Source organism: Ursus maritimus, unplaced genomic scaffold (genome assembly GCF_017311325.1).
Source record: "Ursus maritimus isolate PB19 unplaced genomic scaffold, ASM1731132v1 scaffold_3, whole genome shotgun sequence".
NCBI lineage: Eukaryota > Metazoa > Chordata > Mammalia > Carnivora > Ursidae > Ursus > Ursus maritimus.
In genome coordinates this window covers 51740845-51768648 of record NW_024425563.1, presented here as the reverse complement: position 1 = coordinate 51768648, position 27804 = coordinate 51740845, and the positions used below count along the sequence as shown (strand labels likewise).

General features: G+C 44.9%; 1 long non-coding RNA gene across 1 annotated transcript; it reads right to left on the bottom strand.

The window, feature by feature from the left end:
• On the bottom strand, window positions 1-27478 carry LOC103658866. The gene is made up of 3 exons (XR_567311.1): window positions 27383-27478; window positions 26806-26905; window positions 1-317 (listed from the first exon to the last, which is right to left on the bottom strand). It is a non-coding gene; the product is annotated as an uncharacterized LOC103658866 (long non-coding RNA).
• Window positions 27479-27804: the final 326 nt, after the last annotated feature.

Sequence of the window (27804 nt, the reverse complement as noted above, 5' to 3'; positions counted from 1 at the left end):
TCCTCCTGAGGCCTCTCTCCTTGGCTTGTAGATGGCCATTTTCTCCCTGTGTCTTCAGACGATCCTTTCCCTGTGTAAGTGCATCCCCGGTGTCCCTTTGCATGTCCAAATTTCCTCTTCTTACAGGCAGATTGGATCAGGGCCCACCCATGTGATCTCACTTAACCTTAATTATTTTTTCAAAGGCCCTATCTCCAGACACAATCACATTCTGAAGTCTTGGAGGCTAGGCTTGATGTCAGGAATTTTAGGGGGGAAAACTTCAGCCCGGAACAGAGAGTAACTGACACATTTTTCATTGAGATCTGTGTATATTTCTGTTAAGAAGGAAAACAGCATTAACTACGTTCAAGCAAACAATTACAGTTGACAGAAGTATATGTGGGACTCGAAGTTCTGTCTTAAGTTGGAAGAGACCTTTTACAAGTTCGTCTAGATCTCCACCCATGAGGTGTAGACCATTTGCAATGGTCCCCCTGATGTTTAATAAATCCTGGCTTTATTATATTAAATCCCACGAGCAATCTGTGAAACTTCGGAAAACAACGAGAACGGACCTCTATTGAGTGCCTCTTTGCAGCAGGGGCTCTGTTAAGCCATCTACACCTCTTTCTTGATTCCTGTGGGGGTAGGTAATGATTGCCATTTAGCAAATGAGAAAACAGGCTTAAGGAGGCAAACTCACTATATATTTTTTTTCTTTATTAAAGCAACAGAACCTACCTCCTAGCTAAGAATACAAAGACAAGCTTCACCTGCTGCAATTTTTATATTTACTTCAGTAAATATTTGAAAGGTAAACCTTTAATCACTGAGCTCAGGCCTGGCGGAAGGTGAGAAGGGGTGGGGGAATCAGTCAGCCTGTGTGCCAGCCCCAAGAGGACGAGCAACAGAAAGATGGGAGAAACGTTCTAGGTGAGAGAGAGCGAGCAGAGAGAGTGGGCACCCAGTGCAGTGCAGGGCACAGCCTCATGAGAGCTCAGGCCAAGAGGACACAGGAACGCCTAAGGGCACAGCTGAAACTGAGCCGAAGAAATTGCAGTACGGAGCCCTGAAATGGGCGGGCTCACCTACTCTTTCTCCATTCTTCTGCAGCAGGAGCTCAGAGAGTTGAGCAGAAAACTAGAGCCAGAATCCAGGTGCACGTCCACACAGAAGGTCAAGACTGGAGCACAAGCACGTTCACGTGACATTCTGTGTGGCGGGAGGCCTTGTGGCCGAGGGGGAGGATGGCAGCCCGCGACCTCAGCTTGAGCGGCAGGTGTCTGCTGCTGGCAGGCAGAGCACCTTTATAAAATTAAGGGCCAACTTTTTAAAAATGGGAGATTTCTATTGAACCCCAGCTTTTTGGCTGCTCTGGACAAATCAAAAGACCTGGGCACCCTGGCCTGCACACGTGCCCGAGAGCGGCCTCTCTTTCCCCAGCTTGCGCTCTCTCCCTCTGTCCGCAGCCCTGTCACTCCCTGTGGTTTTGCTCCGGCTGACCGCATTCCTCTCCGTTGCCTGCCTGCCAGGCCCCTGTAGCAGCTGCGGCCGCCACTTGGCTGAGTATCATGGTGATTCAGAGGACCAAGCAAGTCCACGGGATTCGTGTTTGAATCTTGGTGCTGCTGTTTTACGAGTGTGTGATCTGCGTCTCTATACATCAGCTTCTTCATCGGCTGCACTGCTGTAACAGCGTGCTCGAGTGGACAGCAACCACTTACTGTGCGTAGTGCGCTTAGCACAGCACCTGACCCTTAGAAAGCTCGAGATAGAGGTCAGCTCTTATTGCCACTGTGGTTGCAGGGTTTTGTCAGTGTGTAAGTTTGTCTTCAGATAACTACCTCCATAGAGTAAAACGCTAATGTCTGGGGCATACGTCGGATGATTATTTTTGCACTGTTCCAAAAGCAGTTCCCTCAGCCTGGCCATTTTTTGAACGGGTGTCATTGTTCAAAAAAGGCACCAGGAAAATAGTCTAGAAAAATGCTACATTTGCCAAAGGATCAGTGACATCTTTCTAGTAGATCAGGCACAAACATTTTTCTTTAAAAAAAGAAAAAAATCAATTGTGATTGTACTAAGGATTTATGCCATACCCATAGTCAACAAACAAAACTCTAAGAGATTAGGTTATAGACATCAAATGCCCCTTCATGATAACACTTTAGACAAGATTAAAGACAGGAAAAAGGTATAACACTTCTACAATTTACATACATGAATTATATATAAATTCATAATTATTCCTCAGCTAATAATAACCCGAGTTTACATTCCTTGAATAGACAGGGATTGATTGTGTGATAAGGGGAGGAGGGTGATAAGGTACAAGGTGCCAAATGAACCCACAAGGCATTTCCGGTTTGCACTGGATAAATCCTGCATGAGATGATGGAGACTGGTCTCCCCTGAGAAGTTGCATCACCGAAAAGCGGCCAGGCCCAGGAAGGTACTTCCTCTATTCCTTTCTCTACTGTGGTGTAGAGGCTGAAACAGGGGCCAGACTCCCTGATTTTAAACTCTACCCAAGAGCAAGTCACTTAATCAAACCTCAGTTTCCCGACTAAGAAACGTATTCAATTAATGTCTCTCACATGGGGCTGTTATGAGCATAAATATACACAAAGGATACAGGCATATGACATATGCAACCGCTCAATCATGTTAGCCAGTTATAAACTAAAGGTCTATCACCCCTTTAAACAAAATGTCCAGAGTGTTCATGTTCACCAGAAATGGAAGGCATTGTTTCTCTGTTGAGTTCACTGTCACCTTTGTGCCTAGAAAGGAGAAGACACACTAGTTTTTCCTCCTCCAGGGAAGTGCAGATTTGTGAAGGTGAAGAGGTTACATAGATTGTGGGTTTAGTGGGTCCAGATGCAGGAAAAACAGTAAAAAAAAAAAAAAAAAAAAAAAAAGGAATAGCAGAGTTGAAGCAATGGCCAACAATGGGTGATTTGGGCAGAGGGTGCCAGGAAGACAGGACGCTCAGTGACTGTGTTCGTTCTCCCTCTATCCCAGCACGACACTGGAAATGCAGAAATAGTTGTTCTTGGGCACCCAGGGCTCTGAGGGGGTGAGCGAAGATGAACATTTTTTGCCTCGTTTTGAATGATTGAGGTAAGACTTATTTATAGGGAAGTATGCGATGAGATGAGCGTTTCCACACTCATCCAACAGTACACTTTCCAATCAGCTGCGCTAACCGCGTGGAGGGCATTTTCCCAGGACTCAGAGAAAAATTAACATGATGTTTTGCCTTCACAAACAACTTCAATATTTCAATATTCTGGATTTATACCAGGCACGGGAATAACAGGCCCATGGAGACTTTGACTATTAATTCCCCCCTCCTAAGTCAGCTTGGAGAGCTCCCTCCCTGTCACAGGCAGGATGTACGGCCCTGGAGTGAAATCCTGACGGGCCCCCAGCAGACCAGCATTCTTAGCTGATGAAGCTCCTCACCTCTCTCCTGACCCATGGACTCTTGGGCAAATCTGCGGGTGAATTTTATGACTGACACTAATTTATACAGGCTTAAAGGGGGCCTTTGCTGCCTTCCAGCCTCTCCTTGGGAGAGTAAAGCATAGGAGCTGTAGCAAGAGAGTAAAGACTTGAGTAAAATGTAGGGGAGGGGCGCCTGGGGAAATCTAACTTGGAACAAATGGATTGTCGTGGTCAAGCGCACTGTCACCGGGCTGAATTAAGATGTCAGCGCATCGGTGTACGGGCTGTCCTTCCAGTGCCTGGGACACAGCTGGGGACACAGTCATGAAAGAGAACTTCAGATGCTTGCTGGACAAGACAGTGTAGGGGCCTCAGGAGACAATAATTGGCAGCTAGAAGCAAGTGGGCCAGGGTGGAGGTGAAGAGCAGGCCAGCCTGATTTTGTTTGCCTTTTCCTGAAATAGCACGGAAGATTATCGTGCCTGAATCAACAGTGCTTAATTGGCCTATTCATCTGGAAGTGATCATTTTGAGGGCTTTATAACTTGTGTCCTACGTTGCCTTAACATGAGACGCAGGCACGGGCTTCGCTATCGCCTAGCGTGCCTCTTGCCCAGCATGGGGGCTCATGGAGGGGGTAGCCCTAGGACTTAAGCCAGGATGTCTGAGAAAGGTGGAGGAAAGCCCTTTTTACAGTTCTACCGGGAGACATAGACCGTAAATTCATGCCACTTGCTGCAAACTCAAAGCTCTCGAGCATTTGCATTTGCTTATGAAACATGGTCTTGACTTGATCAAATGAAAAACGATGTGAACCGTGCCCAGGGGTTATTTATCCCAACAGCGAAGCTCAGAGAGGCTGAGATTCTATTATCATGGATGCCCCAGTAGACCTCAGGCTCTTCTTCTCTGAATTTAAATAAGCCTGGTGCCTTTGCATTTGTCCTCACAGGTCATATTTTCAAATGACAGAATTATCTTGGAGGCTCTACTCTGGGCCCTCTGTCAGAGGGGAGGTGATACCAAGTGAGGAGGTCCAGCTCCCTAAACCAAGGGTCAGCAAACCACAGCCCATGGACCACATCCAGCCCGCCTCTTTGTTTTTTAATCAGGTTTTACCAGAACTCAGCCGTGCTCATTCATTACGGATCATCTAGGGCTGTTTTCACACGACAACAAGGAAGTTGAGTACTTGCAGCAGAGACCGCGTGGCCTGCACAGCCTACAGGATTTTCCGTTCGGGTCTCTATAGAAGAAGTTTGCTGACTCCTGCCCTGCGGTATGGCCCCTTTTCCAGACCTCACTGGCATGCTTGGTATAGGGCAAGATGGAGGAGGAAGCATGACCTAAGGTCCCCTTCCCCCTCCCTGTGCCCGGAGACCTCCCTTTTCACATATCTCCTCATTCCTGCTACAGGAATCATGAGGTTTTTTCTTGTTATCTTTGACCCTCAGGTTTACAGAGGTCAATGAATTCTTTAGTCTATGGAACATCCTTGGTCTATGCCAGGTCCTTGCTTTTTTTCTTTTATTTCATTTAACCCCTTCCTCTTCAACCCCCCATTCTTTCTTCCCGAGGTATGTCACTCTGAAGTGTTTGATATGCGTGTACCCTTATAAAATGCGTAATGTCATTGTTTGCGTGTTTGTGTTTTTAATGCATGTGAATGATAGCATTCTGTAAATCTTGTTTCACTTCATTCTTTTTCACTGAAAACCATTTTCATTCAACACCATGTATTTAAGATTCATCTATGGCTCTTACATACATCTAGTAATGTTTCTAATTACGTCTCAAAGCTTTTGGGGGAAAAGGACAATAGGTTCTTTTCTCAAACGTAGGGAACCACGGTGTATGAGTTCTTCATAAAAGTTGAGACATAGTAGCTCCCCAGAGAAGATACAATTTTTACAAGAAGCTTGCCACACATACAACACAATAGGATTGGTATTAATCAGTAGGATCCCTGAATTCTTTAAAAACCTTGGTGTCAAATGTAGTTTTAAGGTAGTATTTCTGATAAGCATTCAGCATATTCTCTACTAATCACTCCCCCCCCCATATCCATATAAGCTAATTTATGGCCACTTATTTCCAAATATACATTGTCTGTATTGGGTTCTGAATGAAGGCAACCAAGGTTTGGGTTTTCTCAGAAGACAGAAATTCAGGTAGACCTATCCCTGAAGAGGCGAGAAAGAGCTAGAACATGTTAGTCCCCTGACAGCTGCTTGATCAGCTCCACTACACCCCAACTGTTAGAAAAACCTACCAGGACCTTAGTTCGTGCTTGCATTCCCCCATCATGTACTGTCAGGAGAGTATGTCTGGCTCACAAGCCTTCCCAACCCTCAGGCTCCCCAGCCTCCCAGCAGGTAGGGGATTGAGGAGCAGAGAATCTCTGCAATTTGCCAGGTAAATGCTATTCAATGTTTTCCATTAGACTCAAGGGAGGAGTATTCAACTTGAACCTATCATTATTCCCACAAAATATTGTAAATAGTTTCTTTGCCAAAGCTTTTAATCTCAGGTATCATGTGCATTCATACTTTTATGTTGCTTTTGACATTGTCAAAAAAAAAAAAAAGAACTATGTCTTTTGACATTTGATACTTTTCCAATTTGAGAGTAGGCAAGAAAAGGGAGACTAAAACTAGGAATTTGCATGTACATTTATAGTAATGTTTGAATTATAATGATGTTAATGTTATCAGGCTCCTAATAGAGTTCCAGAAAGCTTTTGTGGAATACCTAATGGACCATTCAAATTACTACTATTTGCCCACCTCCCAATTTTAGGACATCCCTACTTTGCATTTAGGGCAGTATCTTGAGAAGCAGCAATGGTGAATTAAAATAGGGACGGATCTACTGCAGGACGTGAAGAAGTGATCTGTTTCACTGGCCGAGAGAGGGGAGTCTCTATGGAGGATGGTGGCAAGGGATGCAGCACAAACACGACCATCTCCTAACTTGTCCCAATGGGGTCCTGACCACGCCAACGGCAATTCTGGTAATTAAAGAAGGGTTCTTGATTGACCATAACTCACTGCTTGTGTACCCAATCAATACCTCCTTCAACTCAATTTCCTAAACTTGTAAATGGAATGGAGGATCTGTAGCTCAGCTCATGGTTGATTTTTTTTTATCTGAACAATGTTCCCCCACTAAAAAGTGTACACACATGCGCACACACACACACCCACACACACACACACATCAGGCTTTTCAGAATAAAATAACTCAGGCCAAGTCTCTGCCTTTCTATTTCTTTATGGATCTGATTCTATCTATACACACCTCAGCATTGCAGATCGATAAATAATCTTTCCCAACTGCAATTAACAAAGGTCAAAAAAAACCTCTCTGAGGTTTAATCTGGGAAGAGCTCTACTTCTAGTTTATAGCCAAGGAGATTATACACATTAAACTGAAGTGCCCATCAGAATTAAAGGAAGAAATTCCATGAAAGGAAAAGTCTAGAATGCATCAATGAGGAAAATGTAAAAAATAAAATTATTTTAAAAGTATTTTTTAGGATAAATAGTTACAACAATGAAGATTTTCACACAGGAGATGACTATCTTATTAATCCTAACTAGGTATCTTTTTTCTTCTCCTTTTTAACCTTGAGATTGAAGAGGCTGGTTCAATCCCATGTAGCATCCAAGCACTTTTTAAACACTTCAGCAGTCAGTTATCAGTGCTTCTGCTCAGCTGTTTCTCTGCTAAGAAGGCTTCCTTTTTTCTGCCTCTATCCCCAACACAGCTTAAACTTCTGTGACAGTGCCTAACGATCTTCGTTCCACTATTTGTCATCTTCCCACCCACATTCAGAAGACACAAAATGTCAACTGTCACTTCTTTTGTTAAGAAAACCAAAAAAAAATTATAACTTCTCCTGTCATCTGGGCCTAATGAACAACAAATTTTTTAAAACGTAAATGATGGGCACAAGGGAAATACCAAGTAGCATTTATGAACAAACTACACATAGAATATGCTAAATTTTATAATTAAAAAATACACAGAACTATAATTATCTCAAAATAACAACTTTAAAGTCCTAACGTATGAGTCAGAACTTTCATGAAGTTAAAGATATGAATATATAAGCTCAACATTTTTCACATCTGCTTTTAAAAATGTATTTACTGAATTCATGATATCTATACATTAACAGGTTTTCTAAAGGAAATAATAAGCCACACTACTTCCCCATTATCTGACACTTTTAGATTTTGAGCTGCAAAGAGTCTCTAAAATTTTCAAGACTGTATTATATTCCATAAGATTGGGCTCGATTGGGAAGCCATATGAGAGAGAATAAAACATTTCTGTTTGTGCCCATTGACACTGCTCAGGATATAAGCCACTAGGCTGTCCTGTTGTCTTTCTTTATCCCTCCACATTCTGCCTTGTTTACACCCTGAGCCCTAGGTTTTCCTGTCATTATGGAACTCTGTGCAGAAAAATAAAATCTACGTCTGAAGTTCATGGTCAGAAGATGGTTAGGATAATGCTTGGAGTACGGTTTGGAGGAAAAGTTTCTTTAGCATTGACTGCTTCAAAGGAAATACTTTTTTTTTTTAAGATTTTTTTATTTTTATTTATTTGACAGAGATAGAGACAGCCAGCGAGAGAGAGAGAGAACACAAGCAGGGAGAGTGGGAGAGGAAGAAGCAGGCTCATAGCGGAGGAGCCTGATGTGGGGCTCGATCCCATAACGCCGGGATCACGCCCTGAGCCGAAGGCAGACACTTAACTGCTGTGCCACCCAGGCGCCCCTAAAGGAAATACGTCTTGACTCTGATTTAACCTTAACTCTTAAGGGGTATTAGCTGGTAACTTCTATCAGACTCCCAGCTGAGGTAGGGCCCAAATGGCAGGAGAATTCAGAACCCATATTGAATTGATAAGAATATTTCCTTTTGATGTTCCTTACTCAGATTATTTGACTGCAGATATGGTAATACAAAGGCTATGGTTAGAAACAAGCTCTACATCAGAATAATGTAATGGATTCTACTTTCTTTAGAAAGCAACATTTTAAATGCCATTAGTATCTGAAGAGTAAGTTACTTTCAAAGTTGCTAGAATGTAAGCTTCTGGAGGGCAGGGATTCTTATCTGTTTGGTCAGTAACCTGTCCTGAGAGATCAGAAGAGTTTGTGCACAATTTACGCTCAATAAATTTTTGTTGATTGAATGAAGTTAAAAGATAGAGCTCAGCTGGGTGTTTTAGGAGTCTATATTTCAAAAGGGGAGATAATGAAAGTTAGAATTGACTGTGCAAAGAGATGCCATTGGCTCCTTATAGATATTAATAGCGATGACAGGGTTTGACAGGGTTTACTTTCCAAAAGGGTTAGAGTTTCCTTTTAAGTGCAACTGACTCACAGAACTGTTGGCTGGCAAAGGAGAGATTATAGAAGCAAAAGCAGAAACATTTTAATCTGCATGTCTGAACTTCTCTAATTCTAAAATTCAATTAACCGCGGGCTTTTCCCAACTTGCAGAAAATAAAGTTAGTGAATAGTGCATGTCCAACTGTGAGTTTTTCTTCACAAACTTTTTCTTAAAAACTGTTCTTACCAACTACAAGTTGTGTATGTAAGATACTAGCATTCAGTGGCTTAGTTTTTTCCTTTGTGGTGCTTGGCTTAAGTCAGTATGCCACCTACATTCCACCACCTGAACGTATCTAAGGACCATTATAGAGCTACTTCTTCATTGTCATGACAATCAGCAGCCTAAAGATGAGGGTCCTGGCATATAGCCCCCTTTCAGCCACAAGTAAACTATGATCTTTGAAAAGTCAGGGTTTCTCCATATCTTCACTTTATCATTTGTAAAATGAGCTTAAACCCACCGACCACCAGAAGCCAGAAGACGGGGGGACTTTTGGTATAGTACAGATCAACCTCTATACTGAGATGCAGAGCCGGGTGGGGTAATGGGGAAACCACATGTGGAAAGGCAAATGGAAACGATCTACCATTCCAATATCTTAATAGCTACTTAAATCCAACACACTATCTAGGACAATGATGGGCTCATGGTAGATAATTAATGCTTACAAACTTGACATTTTTTTTTGCCTGGTACCTTAAAGCAGAAGTCAGGACGAAGCTTGTGAACCACCTATTTTACCTACAGCTTCCAACAGTTACTATGGACAACCAGTTATAGACACATTCCTGCCATGATAGACAATCCTTTTGCCTTTCCAACTATTGTAAGGACGTACCATCATCCTCCCCACCCCCACCATCGATGCACAGGGTCAATAAATGGGTAATTGTTGAAGCTGGATGGTGGGTGCATAGTCCCTCTGTTTTCATGTATATCTGAAATTTTCCCTAATAAAAAGTTTATAAAAATAAAATAAAGCCCCCCCACTGACCATGTGAAGGAAGGTACAACCCACGGCTTTATAAACCCATCTGTTTTTTTCATTGGGTAATGGATTTGGAATTTATGGGTTATATGTTATTGGATATTTTTTTAGTTATACAATTAATTCTGTAATGACTAGTACTTAAGGCATTTTCTATGTCAATGATATATAAACAAATTATATTATAGGTAATTTTATGTGGTGATTTTAAGTTGTGCCTCTTGTTTGGTGAGTACACAAAATAACATTTAGATAACATTTAAATACCTCCTATAATTACACTGAAAAAAAATTTCTTTCCCAGTGTTACTGAAATCAGTTGCAAATTTTGCTTCCAGATACATAAAGTACTAGAAAAGTAGCCAAAAAGAGACATGGACTCAACATGCTGCCAAAAATAATAATAGAACTTTAAATGTTAAGCAGTTTTTTAAAAAGCTCTTCTCTGGAACGAAATGCATTTACTCAAGTTGTTTTTCCCTCCATCCTCCCTCCATCCTCCTGCTTCTCATTATAGATGTGCCTTTCCGGCTGACTTCCCGATCAGTTGGTGGGCCCAGTCCTACTGAGTCAGCCAGTTGCTGCTGTTGGTATGGATGTGTGGAGCTGGTGGAAGCCAAGATGGGAAGTGGGATGGGGACTGAGCGCTCTGGGACATTTTAAATTGGGGGAAAAAAAATTGGGCAGGATTGCTGAGTTGCCATCATGAGGGCAAGTTGATTGCCCTTTATCTTCTTGTAGGTGCATGAAATGTACTGATGGTTGAGGCCAAAATTGGCCTCTTCATTTTGTTTCCTTGGTGAAAACTGAGAAGATCAAGGATTGTCCTCTGGTTGGTATCATGCTCCTCCATGCACAACTTATTCTTACCAGTGGTTTTGTAGGTCATGCAAGGGGGAAAAGCCAAGAGTTCATTTTTCCATCATCACTTAGAAGGCTTATCACGACACTTCTTTCCCATCCATTTCTCTATGTCTGGTTGTCCCTATTCATGTACTCAAAGGAAAACTGACAAGGGTATTGAGATACAATTTTGGGTATAATGATTTCCCTGGTCCAAGTTTAGTCTGGATCCTTGAGATCCTCCTCCAGTGTCAACCACTTTATGCAGAAGGCCCTCGGGGCTTTCCTTTAGGGAAATGTCCTGAAGTCAAGTTGGGTTTCAGTCAGTTTCCCCAGTTTTAAGAAGTCTCATTTAATGCCACAACCTCCAAGCAGTCAATGCTAGTGCCCACTTTTTGAAACTTTAATAATATTAAATGAAATGAGACCATTTGTGTATGAAGCCCACAGCACACTGCCCAACACATGGCTAAAGTCAGTAAATGTTAGCTCTTACTGATGATTATCCTTGCTATAAACATGGCAAACCTTGTTCTAAATTACTTATTCATTCAGTTAGCAAACAATCATTGAGCCCCCACCATATGTGAAGCACTGTTGTAGCTGAACAGAGATGCCCTGGTGCATATGCGGGGCCGGGTCCCTGCTCATCAAACATACAGGTTGTGCGAGGGAAGTCAGACAATAAATTATTAAACTAAATAATTTAAATTAATAGTTGCCATGGGTAAAATAAAACAAGACCGTGGGATAGAGAGTGACTAAAGAGAACGGGATGAGGAGGGAGGTTGACCTAGAGTGAAGAAGAAAAACTTCTCCAAGGATGAAACTTGGATGAGAAGACGGAGTCTGCTAGTGGGAGATTTGGAGGTGGGGCAACACAAGTGGAAGAAGCAGCAAGAGCAAAGGCCTTGAAGTTAACGACATGGTACTGCATTACCACAGGCCGTGGACGCAAAGCCATGTTCCTCTCTGCGGTCATGTTAACCAATTCCCAAGGCATCTAAATACCCAATGTGCAATCAGAATAACCTGCCCCCAGGAGAAGTGCGGTACTTTAGAGACTAGCACGCTTTTACAGATGGTGCAGAAATTTTAGTTTAAGCATAAGAACGGACTTCTTGAATCAATATTGCTTGGTGTTCCTATTGCACACTTCACTGGGAAAACCAACCTTTGATTTTGAGACCAGGCCCATGACTCACTGCTGCTCAAATTCACAGATCTAAAAACCACATTATGAGATGGGATGGCTCCTGTCTGCCAGTGACCTGCTGTAGGCTCTCGGATTGGTCATTTAGACTTGCTGTGAATTCGTTTATCTATAATACAAGAGGGATGGGTTAGACTGGTGCATCTAAAGATTTAATGTGCCTTTTGGTCCTGGGAATTTTGTAACATGCAGACTCTGATTCAATGGGCTGGGGTGGGGGCCAAGGTTCTACACTTCTAACCAGCTCCCAGGTGATGCTGATGCCGCTGGCCGTCTGGACCACCCTCCTGAGTAGCAGGAGTTTAAATGATCTCTGAAGTGCCTTCCAACTCTAAATCTATGACTCTGTATTCTAGGTTTACTACGACTTGAACTGCAAGTCCTTGATATAATCTTTATCACCTAAATATCTGTGATCACCAAGATGCAGGTGATCTTCCTACAATACCCAACCCGTGCTTCCTTCTGGTTATCCAAGACTCACACGTCAAGGTCTCTGACTCACATCAGCTACCTCCTACTGTAACACCTATGCATTTTAGGGCAGAGACCAGTGAAACTCCTTATCACTTATCCAATCCAATACGATGAATCGAAGAAGCTTTGATTTCATAAGGGTGCCAACACTCAGGCTGGAATGGAATGGTTAGTTCCCCAGACTAAACAATAATAAAGGAGCATACTATTTCAATTTACATTATTAATTAATGAATGCAAACCTTGGTTAAGATGTTTTTAAAAGTACACAAAATTCCATATTGTTCTGGAAAATCAATGAAGGATGTTACTGCTGATTTTTACCTTAATTACCCCAGCAGGGTTTCACCTTGAGGGGGTTATTAGGCAGGTAAACAAAACAAAACAAAACAAAACCACCCCTAGATTCTTACAACTGAAAAATTCCTCAACTCCTCTCAGGAAGACCAGTTGCCACCTTGGCTCTTTATCTCTGAAAGAGGGGGCCGGGATGGGTGATTTCCCAGGGCTTGTCAGAAGATCTCTAACGGGCAATGTGAAGGGGAAGCGTGAAGATATAACTCAAGGAATTATTAGCTCTTTTTAAAGACACTGCTCACTATTTACAATAAGATAAAGTAAAGGAAAGAAAGTGAGCATAAGGGCGTGTACTGTAATGGTGACAATGTGGCTTACATTTGGATGTTGCCTCAAAGTTTTCCGAATGTTCTCAGCAAGTGGCTATGGTAATCACCATTGTATGAGCTGAGAGAGCCACAAATTGATAACTAGAGAAACCAGGGTCTGAACTCAGATCTTCACCTGTTTGTAATTTGCCGTGTGTAGCTCATGCTCCAGTTACAGAACATGAACCCAGTCTTTGTGAACGCTCCCAAGCTCACCGAGCACAGCACACAGAGGAGGGATGGGAATCTGCCCAGTTCTGCTGGGTCGCAGAGTGACATCCTCCACTGCCAACTCCAGGACTTGTAATTGCCTTTTTGGCTAATTAGGACAAAAATCTACACTTCTCACCAGATGTGCTCCCCTGTAAAGAGTCCCCTAGGGATAAATTGAGCCTCCCCAGGATGTCAGTAATTGCCATGATGGAATTAACTGGCATTTCATTCATCCCTCAGTGTTTCTTCTCCCAGACGTCAGTCTAAGGGATCACAGTGTCATGGGGGCATCCATCAAAAGAGAAGCAAACACATGAACTAGGACTTCTTCTCCTGAATCCTTCTCAGGCTATCCAGGGAACTCCCTGGTATACAGCTGGCCATTTCGGAATGATGCTATAATTACTAGTTAGTTGGTTCCTGAATTTTCAATCAGCCTTTATGTATTTTTATTTTCTATGGAGGAATACTTTGTACCTGAAGTTGGTGAGCATACATTTCCAAAGAGACGATATCACCAAACACCACTCACTGAGAATCAATTCTTTTAGAAAGAGCTAGTAAGAAGCAAATAGCAGATGACATTGAACACACCTCTTGGCCAAGAACTGAAATCAGTTCAGGGCAACAACAAGAAAGGGAAGTATTGTTATAATCATGATTTCTACCCATTGTGGGCCCTTTATACGGTTCACAGGAGCCACAACAAATATTTAGAAACGATCATGATACATAGATAGGCAACAATATTACCCGACAGCAAAGCCTGGGTGAGCGCTGCCTTTATTGATTTCCCAGATACAGCAGGCACTTGTAAATTACAATTATGTCCGTAGGTGGGAGTCTCTGTTAGTGCTATCACACATTTTAAAAATTAATATCAACCCAAATGGACCAGACCAAATCACAGGCCAATATCCTGCATGACAAAGGGTTGAATATCCCAGTTCCAGATACGATGGAAATTCAAACATCAATAGAAATATCCAGGATTTATTTCCCTATATAGCTTTCTTCTCATTTTTAACCAGTCCTTTGTTTTCACAATGGGCATGCTAAATCGAACCAAGGACCTGGCAAGTATTAAACTAGCCATACCAACCTACCCATTGTCTCCTCCCCATCAGGATGATTGGGCCTTAGCTGAGGGAAAGGGTGACTACACAGAGCTTCCTTCTGATGGTGGGATTCTCCAAGGAATCCCAGCCTCAGGCTACCAGTGGGTCAGCCCTGCAATACCTATACTTGGGGATAGAGAAGCTGGGCAGCTCTGATGGAACGATGGGGAGGGGACTTCCCTCATCTTCTGATGACTCAAAACTTGAAGGTGATGACAACCTCACATGTTTCTGCTGGGACCCCAACTGGAGTTTCTGACCACTTCCTATCCTATTTTGTTGAGGTTAGAGAAAGCAGGTATGGGAGGAGTGGATAGGTGTGGGGTAGGGGACGTGCTGTATGGCAGAAGCATGGGAAATGTCCTGACAAGGTAGCAACCTTGAGAAAAAGACAGAGGACTGACAGTTTGGACTAGGTACACTGTTTCCTTACCCCCAAGCTTTCTTCTCCTCATTCTCTTAAAGGACATCAACGACTTGTTAGTAGCTAATATAGGGATCTGGGTCCCCACAGCTGTCCCCTCTCCAAATGGCCAATGGGCATTGATGACCACAGCAGTCAAAGTCTTGAAGCAAGGAAATCAAGTTGTCAGAGGATTGTACTCACATTGAAAGGAACTAGATTCCCTTCTCAGCCCCATGTGATCTGGCTCTGACTATAAAGATACCTCCCTGGAGAAGTAGCAGCATGAGGGAATGGTGATCCCCTTCAAGACTTTTGGCCTCCCTCTCTTGGTTGTAACAATGGACTGAGGACTGTCTAATACCAGCAATCCTCTCTAAAGCCTGTCTGGACTATAGAGAATGGATCTAGCTTGGTGAGAAGGGCTTCTTCCCCTCACACAAGCTCTCACCTTACAGCCACAGGGGACTCTGCAGTATCTCCAGCTTGCTGCACACTTCCTAGAAGCCCCTGGCGAGAGGGAAGAAGTGGCTGGAAACACCTGCAGTCAGCCTTCTAGAACTGAAGAGACCATGAAGGAATTCTGCTGCAACCCATCACCTGACCCAGGTGTAGACTGCTGACTCTTAGAAATGGAACTCACCATCGAGCACGAGTCAAAGACGTGACTCTTGGCCCAGAAAGATCTGATGACCCATTCGAGTTCTTTCAGACATCTCTTGGCCCTCGTGCCCTGTTTTCTAGTTCCTCCCCTTGCTTATCTTGGGTAACCCAGAAAGGAGCTGAGAGATGTAAATAATATTTCTGATAGTGGAGATCTGGGGCCCAGTCGGCAAGGAGGGGTTTGATGAACTCCAGGCTGACTCAGGGATGGCAGGAAGGCCAGCAAGGACAGTGGGCATCTATCTGCAGGGACTAGAGCAACTCACTGGGGAGGAATTGGAGGAATAGAAGAGGGAAAAGCTGTGGTGAGGACTGGTGCTGAGACACAAGAACCACGTCCCCATCCCCACATCCAACCGTTCCTTTCACTGCACATGGCTGCGTCTAGAGACAGGCAGTTCGATAGAGCCAGCTCCTGGGTGACAGAAACAGTGCACAATCAGGCTCATCCTGTGTTTGGGAAAGGAGGGACTAAATGCCATTGCCAATGGAGTTTCATTTCCATAAACATTCATTGAGCTCCTATGAAATCCCAGGCACTGTGATCAGAGATAAGATAGAAATGAGAGAGAAACCGTCTCTGCTCCCAGTTGTTGGCACACAGCTGTGTAAGATGTAACCTCAGATCCCTGTAGTCGTCACTGTTCTGTCAGGAAGGAGAAGCAAGCAGTGGTCTGAGCTGTGGAACAGAGAGCCTGGCTCAGGCACAGTCCAGAAGCCTGCTCAGATGAGAGCACAGCCCAATCCCAGTCAAGCACAACCAGGGGACCCAGGGCATCCAGGGCTGTGCTGATGGTTACGCTAGCAGTCGGTTACAAGTAGGCACCTCGGATACGTCAGTGAACAAAACAGTGAATGAAACAGGCAAAAATATTTTCCTTGGGGGGGGGGTGGTTACCTTCTTGGTAAGAAGAAACTGTTCATAAATAATAGTCATAACATGAATTAAATTTTATGTGTTAGAAGATGTATGTAGGGATGCCTGTGTGCCTCAGTCAGTTAAGCGTCTGCCTTCGGCTCAGGTCATGATCCCAGGGTCCTGACAGCAGGAAGCCTGCTTTTCCCTCTGCCTGCTGTTCCCCCTGCTTGTGCGCTCTCTCTGACAAATAAATAAATAAAATCTTTCAAAAAAAAAGAAGAAGATGATGATGTATGTATGGAAAGAAAAACAAAACAGTAGCGCGAGGGGATCAAGAGGTATGGCAATCTAAAAACAGGGTGCTCCGGGTAGGTCTTTGAGAAGGGGACATCCGAGCAAGGCCTTGAAGGGAGTGAGATCCACTCAAATAGATGTTGAGGATCCTGAGCATAGACCCTGGACCCCCCTCAACGTGAGCCAGTGAGGCCAGCAATGGCTGCTGCAAAAGGTCCCCCTCTGCAAAGCGAGGACCTAGAAAGTGGGCTCTGTGCGCTCTTCTCCTTGTATGTCCTGCTCTTAGACGGCCTGGGGCTTAGTAAGTATTCAGTTACAACCTAATGATGAGGCACACTCTGGAACAGCCTCTCAGGCTTGCTCTTTAGGGCTGCTTTCCTGGGCTCAACAAGTCCCTGGTAGAACTCTGAATCCAGATAAATCACTAGCCACAGTTAAAACAAGAGAGGACACCGAGCGAGACCTTAAAAACAACTTCCTAGCTTCATACTCCTGGATTTCTGTTGCTGCCTAAGGGCACAAGTGGGACGATGGTCCTCAAACCCAGTCAGCTAAGAGCATATTGTAAAGTTTTCGAAAATGCTTACTTTTACGATTGTTCTAGAATCATTATAACAATCCAGGGTAACGATGGATTATCCTGGTCCTCTCCCTCTCGGACACATCTTCCACACCTCCGCAGATGCTCTCTGCCTTACCTGTGTGTCAGAGCTCTGGCTGCTTCTCTGCCCTGGCAGCCACCACGGAGAGGGGTTCTGTGCAGGCAGTGGGCCGCCGTGGGACAGGCGCCCAGAGCCTCTACCATTGCCGGATTCCACAAAGCCCTGTGCCATGGGACACCAGATCTGTATCACACCCCAGCCAGGTGTTACAAAGGCAAGTTCAGGGACTGGAGGGAGGGAGCAGGTAATTCCAGGTTCCTCCCTCTCATGGCCTGTTCCAAGAATAAAGAACTCCTAGCGGATAAAGGTTAATATAGTAAGAATTCTGCTTGCTTCCCTGGACGCGTGCCCCCAAATGTATTTCAGATGTCTTTGTAGTAGGTTTTAGATGTAGCCATAAAATTTCAAGATGAAGTCCTACCCATGAGACCCAACGCTTCAACTTTTTCAACAATAACGTGAGAGAATCCCGTTCCTCCCAGTGAAAAAGACTGTATGATTTCATTTACTCCTGGAGTCGGTTTTAAAAGGCACACCTCTCGCTGGCCCTCCACCTCCCTCTCCCTGTAGGAAATGAACAATAAATGGCACTACTTGAAGTTATGGGCACTAGCTGACGAAAAGCGACACCATTAAGGCATGAATTGCCTCTGCTTGTGCATGCGTGTGCACGCGTGCTCCTACCCCACTCGCAAAAGCCAGCTAATGCTTTTAAGCTCTGCTTTGAAATTTTTTAACTCAGATAACTTTCCAGGATTTTATTCAGCTGAATTCATCAAATGCACTTTGTTTTCCCCATCGTGGATCAGCAGAGGCAATTTTCAGAATGACTCTGGAGGGATTATTTCTCTGTGTTTTTTCCCGGAGATCTGTTTGCCTCCTTATGTGCTGAATGTACTTCCTTCGCCCATGATAGAGGTTGGCAAGAGGGAATACCTGGTCTTTTTCACAAAATAATAGGGAACCTACTTCTCACAACATGTTCCCTTTACTTGGTGCAGGTTCCTGGATTCAGGTGTTTGAATTGGACGAGGAATGATTGTTCGTGAAGTTTCGATGCCTTGAGACTTACCAGGGCACTCCTGTGGTTCTGGCCTAGACTCAATAAATATTTCTTTGTAGAGAAGAAGAGGAGGAAATAACTCTCTGCTCAGAGAGCATCTACTTTTGCAGGCCTCTGGGGGCTGATTATGAAGTTCTGTTATAGGAGTATCAGCCCATGCTAGGCAAGCTGGCTTACGGAGAGAAACTAAGGATAAAGGCTGTGTAGAGAGGTCTTCAGAGAGGGATTCTGTGCTCACTTTCAGCACACATGACTCTGGGGATGCTCCCCACTCCACCATATTTTAGGCTTATCTCTTTTGCACAAAGAACAAATGCAAAACTCCTTAGACCTGTATCCAAAATTCTTTGCAAAATCACTGCCAATCATTTCTCTACCTTTAATTCCCTCCCCTGAGCAGCACTTGTCCACAAGCAGTGAAGCTATCCCAGAGCAGACTCCGTAGCTGCCACCCAAAACCCACCTTCCATTTGCCCAAATCTGGCCCTTTCCTTATAGAGATCCCACCCACCTTTCTAGGCTTAAATTAAATGCATCTCCTCCAGGAAGCCTTCTCAGATTAGTGGAATTCATTTTCTCCCTCCACATACTGTGCCTCTATTTCATGGTCCTTACAAGAAATATGGGTATAGGAGGGTAGTGCAGATGTTTGGGGTAATTAGAAGAAACTAGGTCAAATCACATACAGGCATTTTGAATTTCACTTCCCTTTTTGTTAGGAGAGGGGGGTGCCATGCTTGTGTAAATGAGACCTAACAGGAGTGACATAGGCAAGGCTGGGGAGTTTGCAAAGTGTTCTAGAATATTCCAGCAGATCTGGGGATGAGGTCTCCATGGGGGAGCCAGAGAATGGGGCCAAGGTTTTAAAATCCAACGTATGGAACAGGGCTGAAATCTGCACCTGTGTTGGTGGGGATGCTTGCTGAACAGCTGTGATAGAAGATGCCTTCCATAGGCAGTGCTGTCCAAAATCCTGTGTCTCTGGGATCAAGACCAAAACATTGAGGTGGCAAGAGTTAAGAGGGCTAGAGTACTTATCACAGATGGCAGGACAGCTCTGGCCTCTGCACCTGACTCATTCACTTGGCTCTGAACATCTCGAGGGCAGGGTTCAAGCCTTACTCATCGCGAACCTTCCACCTAGGCACTCAATAAGTAATGGTCATAAAATTGAATTAAATTAAATGAGCCCTAGTAAAGGTTTCTATCCTAATCGCGTTTCCATAAGAAAATTAGATTCGCTTTTATATAGCTTTAAAAAATCTTATTTAGCCTGAATCAGCTTCACGGAGGAAAATGCTTCTTTGAAATAGGTATGCTTGTCTGGAAATATAAAACCAGCCAGTAAAAAGGGCCTTCGTCTGAAACACTGTCTAAGCCCTAAGCAATGCAGTCCATTTTTAGTCCAATAGCATCAGATTTCTTCTCTGTACTCTTTGCTTTGAAATGTAGACTCTTTCTCAAATGTTAAAAAAAATTCTGACACAGCAGATTCATGTCCATTTTATAATTGAGGGAAAATAAAAGTATGCATACACACAGAGAAAGAGTAATATTCGTGCCACCCAGAGATAAATGCTTTATCAACATTTGGTGTAGGACTTTCAAACTTTCTCCCAGTGTCTCTGGACCTCACTTAGGACCCAGTAATAAAGGTGCGCAGAGCCCTCTCCCGGGACCGTGGCTGGCGTCCCTTCTGTTTGGTCATTGCGCAGCTCTTACCTTAGACGTCACCCTACTTTCTCTTTCTGGGTTCTCCCCCACTCATTTTAGGTTCTCATGCTATCTACTTTCTCTTCTTTCCCTATTAAATCTGCTCTCAGGAACTATAACTCACACACTCGGGAGTATAAATGGCAGCTAAGACTCTGTACAACCCATTTCAGCAGTACTTGCATTTAATTAGAGGTGAAAGCTTTAAATGAAAGAACTACGTCCCCAATTCTAAGCTATAGAGCCCTGATAAAACACTTCTTTAATGTTTTCTCCAGAGGCATGTTCAGGTTTTGACATCCTGAAAAGCCAGCCTTATTCTTTTATTAATTATATTTATTTATAAATTAACAAACATAAGTATACTGTTATTATTTTCTTTAATCTTTACAACACTCCTTATTCTTTGTTTTTTCTTGAGAAACTCTGATAGAGTCAAAACTATAAATACAAAATGAGGCATAAAAGCATATTGATCTAGAAGAAAGCCATGCAAGTGAGGTACTCGAAAGTTCAATCCTCAGGAGCTTGATGGCAAACCACTTCTCATTTCTTCATTGATCCTTACCCTCCCGTGAAATTACTAAGGTAAGTACCATCAGCCCCATGTTACAGAGAAGACAGCTGAGGCCCAGAGAAGTCACACAGTTAATAAGTAGAATCACGCAGGGATAGATCCTGGAGGTTCCCACACTAATGAAATGAAGGCAAGAGGACTTAAACCATGGGTTATAAAAAAGAAAACCTTTGTAGGTGAGACCCAAACCTGGATCTCCTGGCTCCAAGCCTGCCACCTGAGCCATCTCACTGAATGGCGACTATACCTCACATCTGCTCAACCTTTGTCCAATGCTTTTTGCCCCAGCCCTGGTGTGGACTGACCCCTAAAAAGGAAAAAACAAAAAACAAAAAAAACCAGAGGTACTATTGTTGCAGATCTGGCCTTTTCGTATATTCAAGCATGGTGAAAACAAAACTAAGAGGATCGTCTCAATATATAAGGAGTCCTGAGAAAAATACGGATAGGTTACATTTCATGTGATAAGAGTGCCCAGAAAATCTCCATGCCAAATTTGTGGGAAGTAAATTATATGGCAAATAGAGCACTCAGTATTTCAAGGAACTCTATAAAAAAAACTTTGGTTAAAAATTAAAAAAATTCTTGTCAATCAAAGAATACATTCTAATTTCTCTTTTGACAGCTTGAACGGTCATACCCAGGGCTTTCTTCAGGTAAAGCACAATTATGCACACTAGGAAAATGTTGGGATTTGGAAAGGCTTGTGAGGTGGACAGGAATTAAATCTAAGACCTAGTCTGGATTCATTCAACAATAAGAAAGGCTTCAAACGCTGTGAAAATACATGTCAATCCTGCTGGTTCTGTTTCCATCTCAACCATGTGAATGATACCATCAATAGAGTTTCCCGTCCTAACATTTTTTTTTTCTTTTTTCTGAGAGAGGAGATTGTGGAGGGGCAGAGGGAGAGAGAATCTTAAGCAGGTCCCATGCCCAGCCAAGTCTGACACAGGGCTGGATCTCACAACCCTGAGATCATGACCTGCACCAAAATCAATACTCAGCCGCTTAACCAACTGAGCCAGCCAGGCGCCCCTCCTGTCCTATCTTTACAAGACAATTATTCTGTCTATTTTCTTAGAAACTCTGTTAGATTCATTGCAGTAATGGCCAAATTGTCCACATCTCCCTGGATCTGGGAACTTCCGCACTATTTCTTCCGCACTATTGCTCTGCACTCCTTTCATTAAGAGGCAGAGTCTAGATTCCTAGATTCTTGAGTATGAACTGCTCTTGTGACTGCTTAAGCCCACGGAATGCCTGGGTCTCAGGAGACCGACCGTTCAGGCTTCCATTCACAATCTTGGCCCCTGGGACTGCAATGTCAACAATCCTAAGCCAGCCTGCTGGAGGAGAGACCTGGGATCCAGGAGCCCCTGCCCCGCCCACCACTGCCTTAGCTGGCAGCCATCCGACTGTGAGGAAGGCCATGCTGCGCCAGCCCAGCTCCAAGCCAACCCACCAGTGCCGTGAGCAAGCGCGGTCTTTATCATGTGAACCTGGCCTTGACCACAAGGACCACCCAGGTGACTAGACTCGTAGGCTAAATAAATAATTATTGTTTTAAGGCATTAAGTTTTAGGGTGGTTTGTTTTCACAACTGACACAGAAATCAATCATAACAAAAAATTAACTACCTTGACAGCATTTTCTGCTTAAACAACTGAAATTTTTGCACAGGTGGTGGATATCCCATCCCTCACCTGCTTTAATGTCATGGACAGACCCATGAACTGTGTCTAGCCTGAGCTTCAATAATTCTACGCTAGGAATAGATTCACATGGAGTCCCTGACACACACGTTTGGCAAGATCATTGCTCTGGCAGTCATTACAAAATGGGGAAAGCAGAGTTTTCAGAACAAAGCGAACTTTTTTTGATGAATAGATCTGGACACACGCTCTAAAGATTCAGTGATTTCTCTTCTGGCATCTCATCAAATAATTAAGACTTTTCAGATAGGCTGTAATTATACACAAGAACAGGAGTTTGGCAGGCTGGCCCCCTATTTTTGTAAATAAAGTTTTATTGGAACACAGTCACACACATTCATTGTCTATGGCTGCTTTTATGTGACAACAACAAAGTTGAGAAGTTGCAATAGAGACCCTATTGCTCATAAAACCTAAAATATTTAGTATCTGACCTTAAGAAAAAGTTTTCCAACCTCTACAAATGTTTTACAAGTAAATCTATTTAAAAGGCCATTATTAAGATACTCAAAAATTACAAAGGCTGGCTCCACCAAACGTAACCACACTGCAGGGGGAGATAGTAAGAAAGGGAGGAAGGGGTAGCTGGGGGTATTGTCACACACACAAAATGTAGGAATGCAAGACCCTTGTTGGGTCTTTTGGATGGATTTCCCCCACTAAGCCACGGTTAGGTTATGCAAATACGTAAGCCAGTGGTAATCAAGGATTCCCACAAAGTTAAGCTCCAGCGAACTTTGCTCCACTGTTTCTGGTAGCCCATTCATTAATCATGTTCCTTAGGAGTCACCAGATTCCTCTGCCAGAACCACAGTTACATTTCAGGGATAGGAGAACTCATAGCCAGGGAAGGTAGATAGCTGGGCTTGACGGTTACCTTCCTGAACTTTGGTGTCCTGGTTTATGAAATGGCCACCAGGTGGTCTCCGCCAGGCTGGACCCTGTGATTCTGAGCCAGTGCCAGCCAGTGGCTGTGGCCGGCATGCTGGCCGCTCGCGTGCAGCTCCCCAACAGTAAATCCGTGTTGCACAGACTTTCTTTAATCCCATCAGCCTGCTGACCCCAGCTCAGCTTTTCAGCTGGGCCTTGGGCTGCAAACCCACATTACTGAAGGAGCGAGGCACCTGCTGGCAGTAAGGCGGGAGGATGGCAAAATGGTGCCACCAGCCTGTCCAAACCAGAGACAGGAAATCCAGCAGGACGTGGCTCTGTACACATAAGGTTAGCAGTGTAACTCTAGGTGGTAGGGATGCTGCTGCTTTTAATTTTCTTCTTCTGTTTTTTTTTTAACAATTTTATTAATTTATTTGAGATAGAGCGAGAGAGAGAGAGAGCACATGCAAGGGGAGTAGCAGGCAGAGGGAGAAGCAGGCTCCCTGCTGAGCAGGGAGCCCGATGTGAGACTTGATTCCAGGACCCTGGGATCATGACCTGAGCCAAAAACAGATGCTTAACTGACTGAGCCACCCAGGCATCCCAGTTTTCTTCTTTTTACTAATGTACATTTTTACAATGGTGCAGAGTGGAAAAAGAAAAAGAGACGATAAAAGCTGTTGCTCAAAGGACCTCGGTCCCATCACGAAGGGATGACTGGGGCAGACTATGATCAGACGCGCCCCAGCTGCACATTTCCTACTCTGAACCCCGACCACTTCTTTTCCCCTTCGGATCTAGCCTTGATGCCTGTTCTTGAGTTCATTTCCCTGCATGTAACAGGTGATTTGTCTTGAGCCCCTCTCCTCCAACCCAGGCCTGCTCTGGCCTATCCCTGTGCTTGGGAACATTTTGATTCTGTCCAAAATGTTCCACTGTGGGGCTGGCATGGACTCTAAAACCTGCCTGGCCATTAGAAACACCCAAGGCCGTCTGATGTAAAGTATTTCTGGGGGCCCAGATGGTTTTAGGGGCTCCGGAGCACGGCTTGGATAATGCCTTTTCAAGTTCCCCAGGTGTTTCCAGCGGCCAGCTCAGTTTGGGGCCCAGAGCCCTATGGAGCCCCAGCCAGAGTCTGGGCCTGATCTTGCTGGGAAGGTAATCCCCATCTCAGGCTGGGCCTTATAAAAGGGGGAAGGGATCTATCCGTTAGCTCTCATCAATAATGCTTATTCCCTTCAAAGCCTTTTTTTCTTTCTCTTTCCTTTATCGGTTAAGAAGCCGAACTGCCGCCTGCCTCCACATACACACCCGCACTTGGGTTCAGCATGCTGCCACAGGCTTTCCTGCCTTCGTCTCCTTCCCAGAGGCACGGGGCACCTGGGGCTCCGGGTGCCAGCAGAGGGGGCTACCTGCTGGTGCCCGGGGACACAGCAGCTCCATGTGAAGGCACACACAGGACGGGTTCCCACCCCAGGACATGCTCCTTTCCCCCCCTCGGTGTATCTGGCCATTTGGAGAATGTCCAACATTTTAAGATATAATTATCACAACAATAGACCGCAAGCAATTGGAGGAGGTGAGAGAGTCCGTCAGTCGCCAAGTTTCAGGTTGCAACTGGGGGGTCTTGAGTTGAGTGGATTGCTTCCCCCTGTGCGCGCTGCGGGTTAATCAACAGCCATAGCCACGGCGTACCCCAGAGCGAGCGAGAGAACACTTCTCTAGCTCGTCAGCTCTCTACCTGGAGCAGTTGGGGATGGCAGAGATCCAGAGGCTGCAAAAAGCTGCCACTAACGGTGTAAGGCAGTCTCTCCACAGACGGGAGCCCTGCTACTGGCTGGCAGCTGTTCTTGAAGCTACATACATTAGCAACCCACAGTGAATCAGTCCCTTATTTTTAGCACCCAACACGATCCTTTCTGCTCCCGGGATGGCATTAGGTACTTCACCTGATGATTTAATGAGCTTACCTCATAAAAATAGCACACTTGTCTATATTTACAGCCAAGAAATTTCTAGCGTTACCTTACATTTGGTGGCGGTGTTCAGCATTTACTAGATGCCCTCAAGGATAAATACATGCTAAATGGTGTAGAGATGTCCCTCCGGTTGTATACAGCTAGTCACTGACGGGGTAAAAAAAGCACAAGAATTCTAGGGAGACCACCTGAGTGTGAGGCCCAACTCCAAGTTTTGTCTCTCTTGAGCACATTTCTTCATCTCTCCAAGTTTGCTTCTGGAACCAGGAGCAATAGCCACTTCACGGAATGTGGCACAGAAATTAGTGCCATCAGGTTTTGCATTTGCTCGCCTAGGTGTCCAACCACTTTGCAGCTAGGTGGGTCATGTGACCAGTCGTAGCCAATGAAGTGAGCGGAAATGACGTGTATTACTTCTGGCTGAGCTGAAAAGCCCACGTGTTGCAGTTTAGAAGATGGTGAAACCTCTTCAGGCTGGGTCCCTGAGTGACTCTCTGGAGCTGAGCGCTCCCTGCCCTCTCCCCCTACTCCCTTCTCCTCATGCCCCCTCACTGAGTAGATAGCATGAATAAGAAATCATCTGCATTGTGTTCAGGGATTTCTGAGTTACGGCCTCGATTCCTAATGGCCAGGGTCACTGTGAGGTAGCCAAATGTAGCAGACAAGAGTGTGAGTTCTGGAACCACCCTGAGCTTTATCACCCATGAGCTCTGTGATTGCTCTGCACCTCAGTTTCTGCATTGAGACATGGAGGTAATGCCTCGGGAGACTGTTATGAACACCAGTCAATAGATTTAAAACAGCACCTGACACACAGTAAGCACTCAGTAGGTATCAGCTACTACTAGGTAAATTGCTTAGCACATAGGAGATCCTCGGAAAATACCAGTTTTCTGGCTGCCCATCTTCTCCCTCTCCTGGATCAGCGATCTTCAACCGGGCTGCCCACCAACAAGCCTGGGCTACACTCACAGATCTTCCGATTTCATGGGCCTGAGTGGGACCCAGCACGGAGAGTTTGCCTACACCTCGGGCGCCTCTAACATGGGCAGCCAGGGTTCAGAACCAACCCGACCGCACCTGGCAGCCAAGAGTAAAAAACTAAAAGTTTCTCAAACCTGGTGAGTAACCAGATGTGGGATTTCCTGTGAGCTGATACCCTTTCCCAGCCCCAGGAGGGTGGCATTCAAGCCACAAAGAAAAATGCCGAGCCTGGGTTGTGCTGACTTGGCTGTGTGGCTGGCAGCGCGTATTTCCCCCTTAAGTCGTGGTACTGAGCAGCTCGCCTGCGGCGTTTAATCCATCTGGGGGGAGGGGGCCCGAAAAGAATAGGGTTCTGGGTTTCGTTACCCACGACAGCCAGAGCTGTGGTTGCCTCCGGTTCTAGTTGGCCGGCTTGGGTTGCACGCCACAGACGCCCACGGGGACTGGCCCGAGGAAAGCAGATGGGACAGGAAGAGGCAGGAGGCAAACTCCCGGGTGTGCGAGGGTTGGGAGCCAAGCCCAGCGCGACCACAAGAAGACCAAGAACACAACCGAGAAAAATGTGAGGGCCTGAGGACTGGGGCAGCGGGGACCTTGTGACTGTTGCGTTAGAAACAGAGACACAGGACTGGTAGCCCTCGTTCCCGGGCCAGAACTCACCGCGAGCCGGACTGCCACCGACAGCTCCCGGATGTCAGGAAGAAGGCTCACGGGCTCCTCGTGTGGAAGACATCTGCCCGGAGGGCATGCTCTGTGGGTTCTAAGAGCAATCCCAGCTTAGAATCCCACAGCAAGCTTCTGAAAGATCCTGACGCCTGTCTCCTCCCACGCTACTGAACTCCACTTCTTAACCTTGACTGCACAATGGAGTCACCCGGCAGGCGTTAAACATGGAGGCTTGGGTTCACTTCCTGCTACTTCCACCTGGAGCTCCTAACGTCATTGCGTGGGCAGCCTGGGCTGTTTATAAGTTCCTCAAGTAAGGACGCCTGGGTGGCTCAGTCGGTTAAGCGGTTGCCTTCAGCTCAGGTCATGATCCCAGGGTCCTGGAATCGAGTCCCACTTGGGCTCCCTGCTCAGCGGGGAGCCGGCTCTCTCTCGGCCCCACACCTCGGCCACCCCTGCTTGTGCTCTTTCTCTCTCTCTGACAAATAAATAAATAAAATTAAAAAGAAAGTTCCCCAGGCAATTCTAATGTGCAGACAGGGTGGGAAATGCTGCCTAAGGAAAACCTTACCAGAGATTCTGCTCCAGGAGGTCTGGGTGGGGATTCAGGAATTGAACTTGAAACAGCCTTCCCAAAACAGGAAATACCTGGATTCTGCTTAAAGAGACAATGTGCTTGGCTGTCTGTATATGGTACGAAAACAACAATATGAATTTAGTTGGAAAAGCAAATCAATCTGGTGCTTGAGCATCGTGTAGACATAACATCCTATTGATGGGTTAAATTTTCCTCTTTTCAAGCAACTGTCTTGCTATCCTATGGAAAGGGCTGTCACACGCTATTAGTTTGGGCATTTCGATTACATTGACTGGTTCATGCCAATCACTGCCCACAGGTCCTCATCTTGTATCCCCCATGTCGCCGCAACGCCTGGCACACACACGACAATCAAGTAGCAAAGTGAGACCAGTAGTTACCTGAGAATCTTTAAA